This window comes from Pinus tabuliformis, chromosome 2_1, assembly GCF_031772625.1.
Source record: "Pinus tabuliformis cultivar Carrire ecotype Pingquan chromosome 2_1, CPIR1, whole genome shotgun sequence".
NCBI classification, from domain to species: domain Eukaryota; kingdom Viridiplantae; phylum Streptophyta; class Pinopsida; order Pinales; family Pinaceae; genus Pinus; species Pinus tabuliformis.
In genome coordinates this window covers 603,683,267-603,695,010 of record NC_142299.1, presented here as the reverse complement: position 1 = coordinate 603,695,010, position 11,744 = coordinate 603,683,267, and positions in this window count along the sequence as shown.

The window sequence follows — 11,744 nt, the reverse complement described above, 5'->3', positions numbered from 1 at the left end:
GATAGCAAACATAACAAATTTAATTGTGCATGGCACAAGTCAGATCATGAAATTTGTAAGGAATATATTTTTAATATATTTGTGTATAGAAAAGTTATACGTACATAATCTCTCTTTTCAATGCAAAAATGATACGCCATATGAGGTTTTCACTTTCATTTTGATTGCAGAGGGACACAATTCAGGAAGCTTCAATATTTTCTTTTAGGAATTAGCTGCCACTGCAATTACAAGATCAAATTTTGGCACATATATGCTTGAAATTCAGGACAGAGCGATTGCAGCAAGAAGAAACATTAAATGATTTTCCAAAGGCCATCCACACAAGAATTTCAAACATCTTGTTTTTTCCTATTATTTATAAGTGTATCTTTTCCAAGGAGTGTCGCATGATTTTCTTTTCCAGTTCATAAGTACTGTCTAACTATGGTAAGGATACCCTATTTTTTGTCTTTGCTAGTGGGCTTTAGTAGAACAACTTTGAGAAAAAAATAACCTAATAGTCACCCTGTGCTTGGAAGGTTTCAGAGATGAAGGCAGAGTACTTCCCCCAAAGGAATATGGTATTTTAATGAATGAAGCACCAATAGATTTTTACGTGTTAGTGTCTGGTGCTGTGGTAGGTATCTCTCTAAACATTACAAAGTCTAAAATTTCAGAACTTTTAGGTGGTTCACTTTATTTCGTTTGCCGAATGTGTGTATTCAAGTAGAGAACTGCAAGAAAGCATTGTAAATGTTGATGTGGAGCTAAAATAACATTAAAATTTTGTTTATTTTGCAGGACATATGAGAAGACAAAGACAAGGGTAAACCAGAGCAGGTAGGCTAATTTTTTTTAAATGAAAGTGAATATTCATGCTCTTAGTATCTTCTTGTTAGGAGAGTCATTACATAATAAGAATGAATATTATAATGTTTTCATCTCATCTACAAATAAATTTGGAACAACCATTTGTTTCACTTTATGTTTTAGTCACATTGGAAAATTTGAAGTACAGAATTGGCATATATCATTCCAAATTGACTTGTTTGTTTTACCCCACGCATTAGTAGCACATACATTGTTTTCAAATCACAAAACTAACTTTGAATTTGGATATTTTATTTTTCGGAAATCTTGTGCTAGATTCTGGTTCTTTTCATTCCTTTTTAATGTATTTAGTGCACATGCTACAAAATTTGTGAATTCTCAAACAAAGCGCTTTAACAAAATCCTCAAACAGGGAATAAGATAAATACACACAGACTACTCCGATAACATCAATCTATTCTTGCAATTTCATAAAACGGGAAGATTTTTCCAATGCAAGGTTTCTCGGGTAGCAGTTGGTGGGCGAGGAGGGGGATGTTGAGGGAGTAAGGTGACTTCTCAGGAACTGTTTCCAATTTACACAATTTGGAAAGTTTGGGTGTAGGAAGGGATTTAGGGTTATTGGTGAAATTGTAGAGGAGTTGCAAAAAAAATATGGTGTTTGCGGATGGGGCTCTGTTCTTTTCATGATTACACAATTAATGAAATGAAACGCGTTTTTCCATCTCTACAACTGTGCTATGGAAGTGTAGTGATAGAAACCCATGTTATTAGACAATTTACCAATAAGCATGTTTCTCATTCTTGTTTTCTTACCATATCGATACTACATTAGAATATTGCTGATCAATTTCAAATACGTAATATATTCACGCATCTGGAGGGGGTCATGTATCTCATCCCTTGAAACCTTCTATCACCGTTTCATTTTTGGCCCCCTTTTCACTATTGTCTCTTATTTCTTGCAAAACTGACTGGATCCATCTATCTGTGTATATGTGTTTTCTTGTGTCTGATGTAGATGCATCAAGCAGTCAATAGGCTAGAAAGTGTCTGTATTTCACTCGAAAAATTGCTTTAGTTACTTTGATCTCTCTGATGCAAATGAGGGAGGGGTCATATATCCCGGCCATGCCAGAACATGGGCACCTAACAGGTATGAATAACAACTTCGTTTTAAATCTTGTATCTCACCAACTTTCAAAAGGAACGATAATACTGTAATAGAGCTATGGATCAAGAATTCATGGTAGAGATGACTTTTTAAATACTATCTCCTTTGAACTTATATATCCCATTTAAAAGTAGAGTGCTAACTAGGTTAAATTACATAACATAACTAGGTTGGTTTGCAATGGCTTCTCTCTTACACATGCGCACGCACGCATTCACATGCACATGTTTCTCCTGTCTAAAAGTGTAGAAGACTTGTTGATACTTACGTGTTTGGTAGCATAGTTTCAACAAGAACACAAAGAAATATATCTTTTCTCACTGGAAAAATTGATCAACAAATAACATCTCCCTATGACTCTGAAAATGTGTAGAGTTGTTACAACCAATTCATACTTCTGAGTATTAGTTAAACTAAGGTGAATGAGACTAAAGAATTCCCACCCTTTGAACCAGAAGTTGTTATTTTTTGTTATGGATAATTTTTAGTAACATCCATGACACACATATGGGATTATTTTTTAACTTAATCTCCACTATGTTTAAGTTATTGTTGGAGGAAATTCTGAATGGAAATAGATGGAGGTAATGATGAGACTTGGTCACTAATTCCCAGTGTACTTAAAACAAATATGTATAAAAATAGATTTTTATATTTTGTATCCCGCCCACCCCATTGTGAATATCTCATGTACGACTTGGTCATCACTCACCTAGCTCTATAATTTTTATTTAGTGACCCTAAGAATCTTGGCCAAAGATGATCACTCTCCACCAATTTTTTTCTTTCATAAATACCTAATACAATATAGAGTGTACATCATGCATAGCTGCAAAAATCTTCTTTTACAACTCACATTCTTTTTTTCACATTTGTAAGTATTTTGGAATTTTGTTGACTGTACTAATATCAGTTAGTATCAAAACCTCATATTAACTACCTTGGGAGTTCTGTAATTCCAGCTTCCTTGGTGTCCCTTTTATTGAAAATTATCCTCAATATCTCACCTCCAAGCTACTCTAGGAATCCATAGCACATGAACACTCTCTTCTTCTATTAGTAGGTCAATACACATGCATGTAGCACCTTCCCACTCGAGCTTCTTTATCCATTTTTCCACAACTTTCAATACATTTTCTACAATCACAGTACTCTTCACAACCTTTAATACCACATGTTTAACTTCCATGCTAGAGTGGGTTCCTATTGTGTCTATCATGGATTCTTGGCACAAAACTTATCATAGATCAAAATTGAAGTACTGCAATTTTGGCATTCAACTTGCAATATCAAGCACACTTGCAACCTTTTAATTAAAGTCTCCTCGATACAAATTCCACCCATAGTGTCACACTTTAAAACTCCAGACCAATGTAGCTAGTGTTTCAGTTTTGCATCATGACTTTTAAACTTACCATTTCTCTCCTGGGTTCTATGATCGTCCAATTTTGTGCCTAAGAAAAATACCTTGCCATCTATGTATCCCACTCTGCATGTTGTTTATTGATTAATTTCTGAGTTAGGACTATCCAATATCTTCAGACATTCTAATGGAAGCTAACAGAAGATATTCACAACAAACATAACAACTTTTCCAAGGAGTGTCACATGATATTCTTTTCCGGTTGGGAAGTGTTGTCGAATTATGGTAAGATACCCTATTTTTTGTCTTTGTTAGTGGGCTTCAGTACAACAACTTTGAGGAAAAAATAACCTAATAGTCACCCTGTGCTTGGAAAGTTTCAGAGATGAAGGCAGAGTACTTCCCCCAAAGGGAGATGTCATTTTAATGAATGAAGCACTCACATATTTTTATGTGTTAGCATCTGGTGCTATGGTAGGTATCTTTCTGAATGTTACAAAGTCTAAAAATTCAGAAATTTTAGGTGGTTCACTTTATATCTTTTGCTGAATGTGTGTCTTCAAACAGAGAACTGCAACAAAGCGTTGTAAATGTTGATGTGGAGCTAGAATAACATTGAAATTTTGTTTCATTTTGCAGGACATACTAGTAGACAAAGACAAGGGTAAAACAAAGCAGGAAAGCTGATTTTTTTAAAGGAAAGTGGTTATTCATGCTCTTAGTATCTTCTTGTTAGGAGAGTCATTATATAATAAGCATGAATATTAGAATGTTTGCATTTCATCTACAAATAAATTTGGAATAACTATTTGTTTCACTTTATGTTTTAGTCACATTGGAAAACTTGAAGTACGTAAATGGCATGTCTCATTCTAAATGACTTGTTTGTTTTACCCGAGGCATTAGTAGCACATATATTGTTTTGAAATCACAAAACTAAGTCAGCTGGTTTCTTTACCGTAAACTTGTCTCCTGCTACCTTCCTGAGTCTTGGGTAGTGCCATCATTATAATTCATGATGCTCATAATCAATGTTGCATTGAAAATAAATGATAGAGTCAAAGAATGTTTCAATTTTATTACGAAGTAGATTTTATGCACATGTTTATTTTCATTAGGATTTATTAGATGAAAAATCAAGGTCCAATTATTTCTACAGGATCCCTAGGCTGTATCCAAATATTCTTATGGGATAAGGTTGGCTGATCTAAACCTATTGCAGAATTCAATAGTTCAAACTCTATTTGATTTTCTTAGGCCAAGGGATTTGAGAAATCTTGTTCATCCATAAGCTTGCAATATCCTACACCCCCACAATTCTGCATTTGGAGGATCTACAAAGGTATGAATATCTAAACTAGTTAAAACTAATTTATAAATCGAGGATCCTTGATTTCTTATATATAAGAATGCACATGGTTATCCAGCTTGAGATTCCAGCCAACAATCTTAACCAGACTCGTAGATTAACATGAGCTTTTGTTTCAAAAATTTGTTAATGCCTGCTCCGGGAGTGTCGCGTTGCAATTCATGATCTTAGAAAAAATGAGAAAATTCTACTACAATGCAATTCATGATCTTAGGAAAAAGGGGAAAATTCCACTACACGTATTTAACGAGTATGTATAGAGGGGTGATTCTAGATTTCATGTTAGAGAATAGAGTAGAGAATAGGTGGAAAAAGGCATCAATATTCTTGGTACTCTTAAGAAGAATTTTATATGATCACACAAATATCTCAATATAATTGAACATAGAGTTATATTTTCCTCATCTATGATAGAAAAATATAACAAAGGGAATGCATATATTTATCTGCTCATACATATTGTAAACAAACGAAATTAAATTACTTACAATATACATGAACAATGGTGAACATTCTCTTTAGCCAATTGAAATAAGTGCAACATTTTTTAAAACATTTTTTAGTCAAGAGGTTATAAAAATACCCACAGTAAAACAAAATTGAACCACCCATTTCCTCAATCCAATTTCAGAGGGACACAATTAAGGCAAATTAAAGATTTTCTTTTAGGAAAGAGTTGCCACTACAATTGCAACATCAAATATTGGCACATATATGCTTGAAATTCAGGACAAAGAGATTGCAACAAGAAGAAACATTAAATGATCTGCCAAAGGGCATCCACACAAGAATTGAAAGTGTTATGAAACAATCTCACAAAAATATAGAAAAGAAAGATAAACGCCTTAGAAATAAGCCTCTTCTAGGGGGCAACCTCCTTTACATTACAAAAATGAACAATTCTTGGATAATACAAATGACAAGACCTCCTTTCTATATATAGGAGTCTAAGGGGTCATAACATAATCAGAGTCGATATAACAATAATAATATAAGGGCAAAATAATAATAATAATGGGCTTCTATGGGGCAAAATAATAAAAATATGGGGACTACATGGGCACAAAAATGTTATAAGGGGGTTGTACTAATAGCAATAAGGGGTTACACTAGTAGTATAGGGACCTAACATGCCCCTCTCCTTCAAAAAGTGTTGTCCTCAATGCTTGAGTAGTTCTTGATGCTTCTGTATAAAATTCTTGTCCTCCCATGTGGAATCTTCAACGGGTAAGTTCTTCCACTTGATGAGATACTCTGAAATTGATCGATTCTGTAGTTGTCGAGTTCTTGTTTCTGTGACTACTCCAGGCTCCAATATGATTTTTCCTTCCTCGTCAAGTTCTGGCAATATTGTTTGAACTGGGAACTTCTACAACTTTTGAATGAGTGGCCACACTTCCTCATCCTTCTTCCATTCATCCCTTGCTTGGTTTATCCAATTTGGTTGGACAATAGAAATAGCACAAAACAATGCTTCCACATCCTCATCCTTTCTTGAGAGTGCATCTGCCACAACATTTTTCTTCCCTTTTTTGTAGATGATTTCAAAGTCATAACCCAACATCTTTGTGACCCATTTTTGTTTCTCTTCAGAGGATAATATTTATCCTAAAAAGTATTTAAGACTCTCATGATCCGTTTTTACCTTGAAGTGTCTTCCCATTAGGTAGGGTCACCATTTCTTAAGTGCATGTAGTATTGCCAACATTTCCTTTTCATAAATAGCTTTGTGTAAATACTTTCATTTGATTGGATAACTTTCAAAAGCAATGGGTCTTTCATCTTGCATTAAAACAACACCAATTCCATTTCCTGAAGCATAACATTCCACAATAAATGTTTTTGTGAAGTCCGACATAGCTAAGACCCTGCTTGGCACATTGCCTCTTTAAGATGTTTGAAGGCCTTTGTTTCTTCTAGAGTCCATGAAAATGCATCTTTCTTCAATAATGTTGTTAGAGGTGCTACTATTCTCCTATAATTCTTAACAAACTTGTGATAATACCCTCACAACCCGAGAAATCCTCGCAGATGCTTTATGGGTGTGGGGATAATCCATTCCTTAATGGATTTAATTTTTCTAGGGCCGACCTTAACACCTTCATGAGATACAATATGACCCAGATATTCCACCTCTTGTAATCCAAAGAAACATTTGGATCTTTTTTCATATAATTGTTTCTCCTCCAATAGTTTGATCACCCTATCAACATATTGAACATGATCCTTCCAAGACTTGTTGTAGATTAGTATATCATCAAAAAATACTAACACAAATTTTCTAAGGAAGCGTTTGAGAATGAAATTCATAAAACCTTGAAATGTAGAAGGTGCATTGGTAAGGACAAAAGGCATGACCAAAAATTCATAATGACCCTCATGAGTTCTAAATGTCGTTTGCAGAATGTCTTTAGTCTTTATTCTGATTTGATGATATCCTGAACGAAGATCCAACTTGGTGAAGTAAATTGATCCATGCAATTCATCCAATAATCAATCAATGGCAGGAAGGGGAAATTTATCTTTAATACAGAGCTTGTTGAACTCCCTATAATCTGGAAACATGCGCCATGATCCATCCTTCTTGTGCACCAATGCTATTGGAGCAGAGAAAGAACTTTGACTAGGTTGAATTATACAAACCTCTAGAATTTCTGCAACCATACGTTCAATTTCACTCTTTTAGGCATAGGGATATCTGTACGGACTGATGTTCGGAGGAACAATTCCTGGAATCAAATGAATAGCATGATCATGATCATGAATAGGTGGGAGGCATTTGGGATTCTCAAATACCTTGGAATGATTGTCCAAAACTTTTTGGAGATCTAGAGAAATAGATGATTTCGATATGGGAACCTCTAGCGAACATAATTGTGCAATTACACCTCATTGTTCCTTCTTTAGAATAATTTTCATACCATTAGAGCTGATTATCTTTCCCGGTTTCCCTGCAATACCCTTACTTCAACTTCCTTTCCTTCTGCACAAAATTTCATGAAAATTTCTTGAAAATTAAAAGTTTTGTACCCAAGGATTGTAGCGATTGGACTCTTAGTACAACATCAACAACATCCATTCGAATGGAAAGCATTGGGCTATTCAGTACATATTCTCCCATGGATAGCTTGATATTATGACACTTTCCAGAGAAATTTATGGTTCCTCCACTTGTAACCATCACTTGACACTCTGGTGCTAGATATAGGAAGCAATTCAATTCCTTTGCTATCTTACAATGAATAAAATTATAGGGGAAATAACACTTCCATCTCTATAGTCGTGAGTGGTAGGCTTCCTGGTTGCCATAATTTTGCTTTCCATTTTTCTTGCTAACCTGAATGCCTTCTCCAATGAATCAGGTTCCTAAAGGTAAACCTCATGTTGGATATTATCCTTTAAAGTCCCTATGAACACATCAATCCTATGCTCCTCTAGAATATATTTTACCCTTATGTTCAATTTTTGGAAGTTCTCAATGTGCTCCATCATTGAACCCTTCTGTTTGAGATTTATCAATTAGCTAAAAAAGGTGTTGCTTTTTGTATCCTCATAATGTGCTATTATTTCTTCCATAAAAATTGCCCAAGTAACAATTTGTTTACGAGAGAAAAGCCATAGATACCATACGAAATAATTTGATTCCAAATATAAAGTTGCAATACGGACCTTTTGTGTGTTTTGCACATTATGGAGATTGAAAAATTGCTCCATCTATAGTATCCATGTTATGAGATCCTTGCCATCAAAATTCCTCATATCGATTTTTGGAACATGGTGGGTCTTCAATCCAACATTAGAGTCTATAAAATCATGATTAACATTTCTTTTGTTTTCATCATGAGTTTCCTTTACTAACCATTCACCATTAGTAACCATTTCTTGTAGCAACTTATTCAAATTTATCTTCAATTCTTCCATCTTAGCGTCCATGCCATTCATCTTAGCATCCATGCCATTCATCTTAGCTTCCATGCCAGCCATATTCGCTTCCATGCCATCCATATTAACTTGCATGCCACTCATATTAGCTTCCACGCCATTCATCTTGGCTTCAGTTACCTTTTGTGAGAGTGAAATTTGTTGTACTTGGTCTTGTAATTTTGATATATCATGTTGCATTTCTTCCTCTTATTCACAAGTCATGCTAGAGATTTTAGGTTGCTTACTAGGTGTTTTCATTTTCTTTCTTTGGGGCATCAATTAATGCTAATAATTCTTCACTATTCCCTTTGAATTCCTTCAAACTAATTTTTCAAACCAATCTTATGAAAAATTTAAAAACAACTACACACCTTTTTTTCACTTTGTAAGAGCTCAATATTGAATCTATTGTATCTCTGAAACTGTGGATCTCAAATATCTAAAATTGCATCCTGCAATAGCCCTTTGAGTCCTATCTCTACCCAGCAAGTATGATCAAGATTGGATTCTCCAAGGAAGAGTTATGCCAAATCTCCCACGGTGACCTGATTATAGACTAGTTCAGTAGAGAAAACTTGTATGAAGTGCCACATGTCACTGTTACAAGCTTAGTACCTAAAACTGATATATGGAAAACTACCGGTTGTCCGATTTCTGAAAATTTTTACGAAATTTCAATCTAATGCTTAGAACAAACGTTATGACGATTTTCCCCAGGTCACCTATTTGGAATGTAATTCGGGAGTCTGCAAAAACCCTAACTTCCTCAAATCATATCTCTGAAAATATAGTGAGACAAGCTCTGAAATTTGAACCCAAAGTTTAGAACGATTTCATCTCAAATGGGTTTTTTTTAGCTTCTGAAACGCTGCAGACAAAAATTTATAGCGAAAATGCCACAATGGTCTGTTTGGAGCAGCGAAACCCTAGAATCCAAAGCTCTGATACCAAATGTTGTGAAACCAGCTCACAAAAAGATATAAAAGATAGATAAACACCTTAGAAATAAGCCTCTTCAAGGGGGAAACCTCATTTACATTACAAAAATGAACAATTCTTGGATGATACAAATGACAAGACCTCCTTTCTATATATAGGAGCCTAAGGGGTCATAATATAATCAGTGCAGACATAACAATAATAATGTAAGGGCACAATAATAACAATAGTGGGCTTCTATGGGGCACAATAATAACAATATGGGGACTACATGGGCACAACAATGTAATAAGGGGGTTGTACTAATAACAATAAGGGGTTACACTAGTAGTATAGGGAACAAACAGAAAACATCTTGTTTTTTCTATTGCTGATAAGGTGTATACTTCCCAAGGAGTGTCACGTGATTTTCCTTTCTAGTTGGTAATTACTGCCTAATTATGGTAAGGATACCCTATTTTTTCTCTTTTCTAGTGGGCTTCAATACAACAACTTTGGGGAAAAAATAACCTAATAGTCACCCTGTGCTTGGAAGGTTTAAGAGATGAAAGCAGAGTACTTTCCCCCAAAGGAAGATGTAATTTTAATGAATGAAGCACCCACATATTTTTATGTGTTAGTGTTTGGTGTTGTGGTAGGTATCTTTTTGAATGTTACAAAGTCTAAAATTTCAGAACTTTTAGGTGGTTCACTTTATTTCTTTTGCCAAATGTGTGTCTTCAAATAGAGAACTACAAAAAAGCATTGTAAATGTTGTTGTGGAGCTAGAATAACATTGAAATTTTGTTTCATTTTGCAGGACATACTAGCAGACAAAGACAAGGGTATAACAGAGCCAGGAAACTAATTTTTTTTAAAGGAAAGTGATTATTCATGCTATTAGTATATTCTTGTTATGAGATTCATTACATAATAAGTATGAATATTATAATGTTTGCATCTCATCTTTAAACAAATTTGGAACTACCATTTGTTTCACTTTATGTTTTAGTCACAATGGAAAATTTGAAGTACAGAAATGACATATCTCATTCCAAATGACTTGTTTGTTTTAACCCAGGCATTAGTATCACATACATTGTTTTGAAATCTAAAAAATAAGTCAGATGGTTTCTTTATTGTGAACTCGTCTCGTGCTGCATTCCAGATTCTTTGGCAGTCCCAACCCGGAGATGTTTCTGGAGAAGCTGGAGTGCTCTGTTACAGACCACAACAATACACAGTTCATAAAAAGAGGCTTTCTCACATTTTGCATGTAAACCACAATTCATTCATGGATATTTTACAATCTAATAATGCAGATGGAACGAACACCATGAACAACCTTCTTAAGGTTTGCAAGCAAGAATTACGATAAATATGTCGAGTGAACTTACCGTAATAGGTTTTCTATGAATAGGATCAATTAAATGTATTATTGTAATGCCTTGGTTGGAATTGTAGGAAAACTGAACTTCGTGTTGATATGACTCTAGAAATTGAAGGAAGTGAAGTACCCAAATTTTGGACAACTTTCGAAAGAAATATATCAATTGCTAGCCAAAAGAAGAATGGATGTACCTGTTAGTCTATGTTATGTTGCTTCAAAATGGGATTCCCTTCTAATTGAGCAATTATTGAAAAGAGGGATGGATCCTAATGAATCAGACAACAATGGCTGCACACCCTTGGTAAATTTCAAAACTAAAATTCATTTTGATCAGTAGAGTTTAATGGCCTTCGCAACACTTTCTTTACGTTTTTGTGGTTCCTGACTTAAGTACATATTTTAATTTGAAATCATACACTACTATGAGTGGGATAACCAATTAAAACTTTCTATTTTGCTTTTCTTTATAAGCACATTGTTGTAGCAAATGGTTTTAAAGATTCTGTCAACCTTCTTTTAGAATATGGAGCAGATGTCAACAGAAAGAGTATATTCTCCCCTCCCTTGTTCACCCATTAGTTATTTTCCCAATCAAGGAGTGTATTTCCTAGTATAAACATTTTTTCTAAAATTTTCTCTAAAGCTCAGTGAAATCAACATCTTTTTAAATTACAAACTGTAGCCACTATTAATAAAATGAATAATTTGAGCAAAGTATATTTAACATTTCATAAAATTAACAGATGAAGACAGAAGTGCTCCTCTGTGGGAAGAAATAATGGGTCACCTAAAC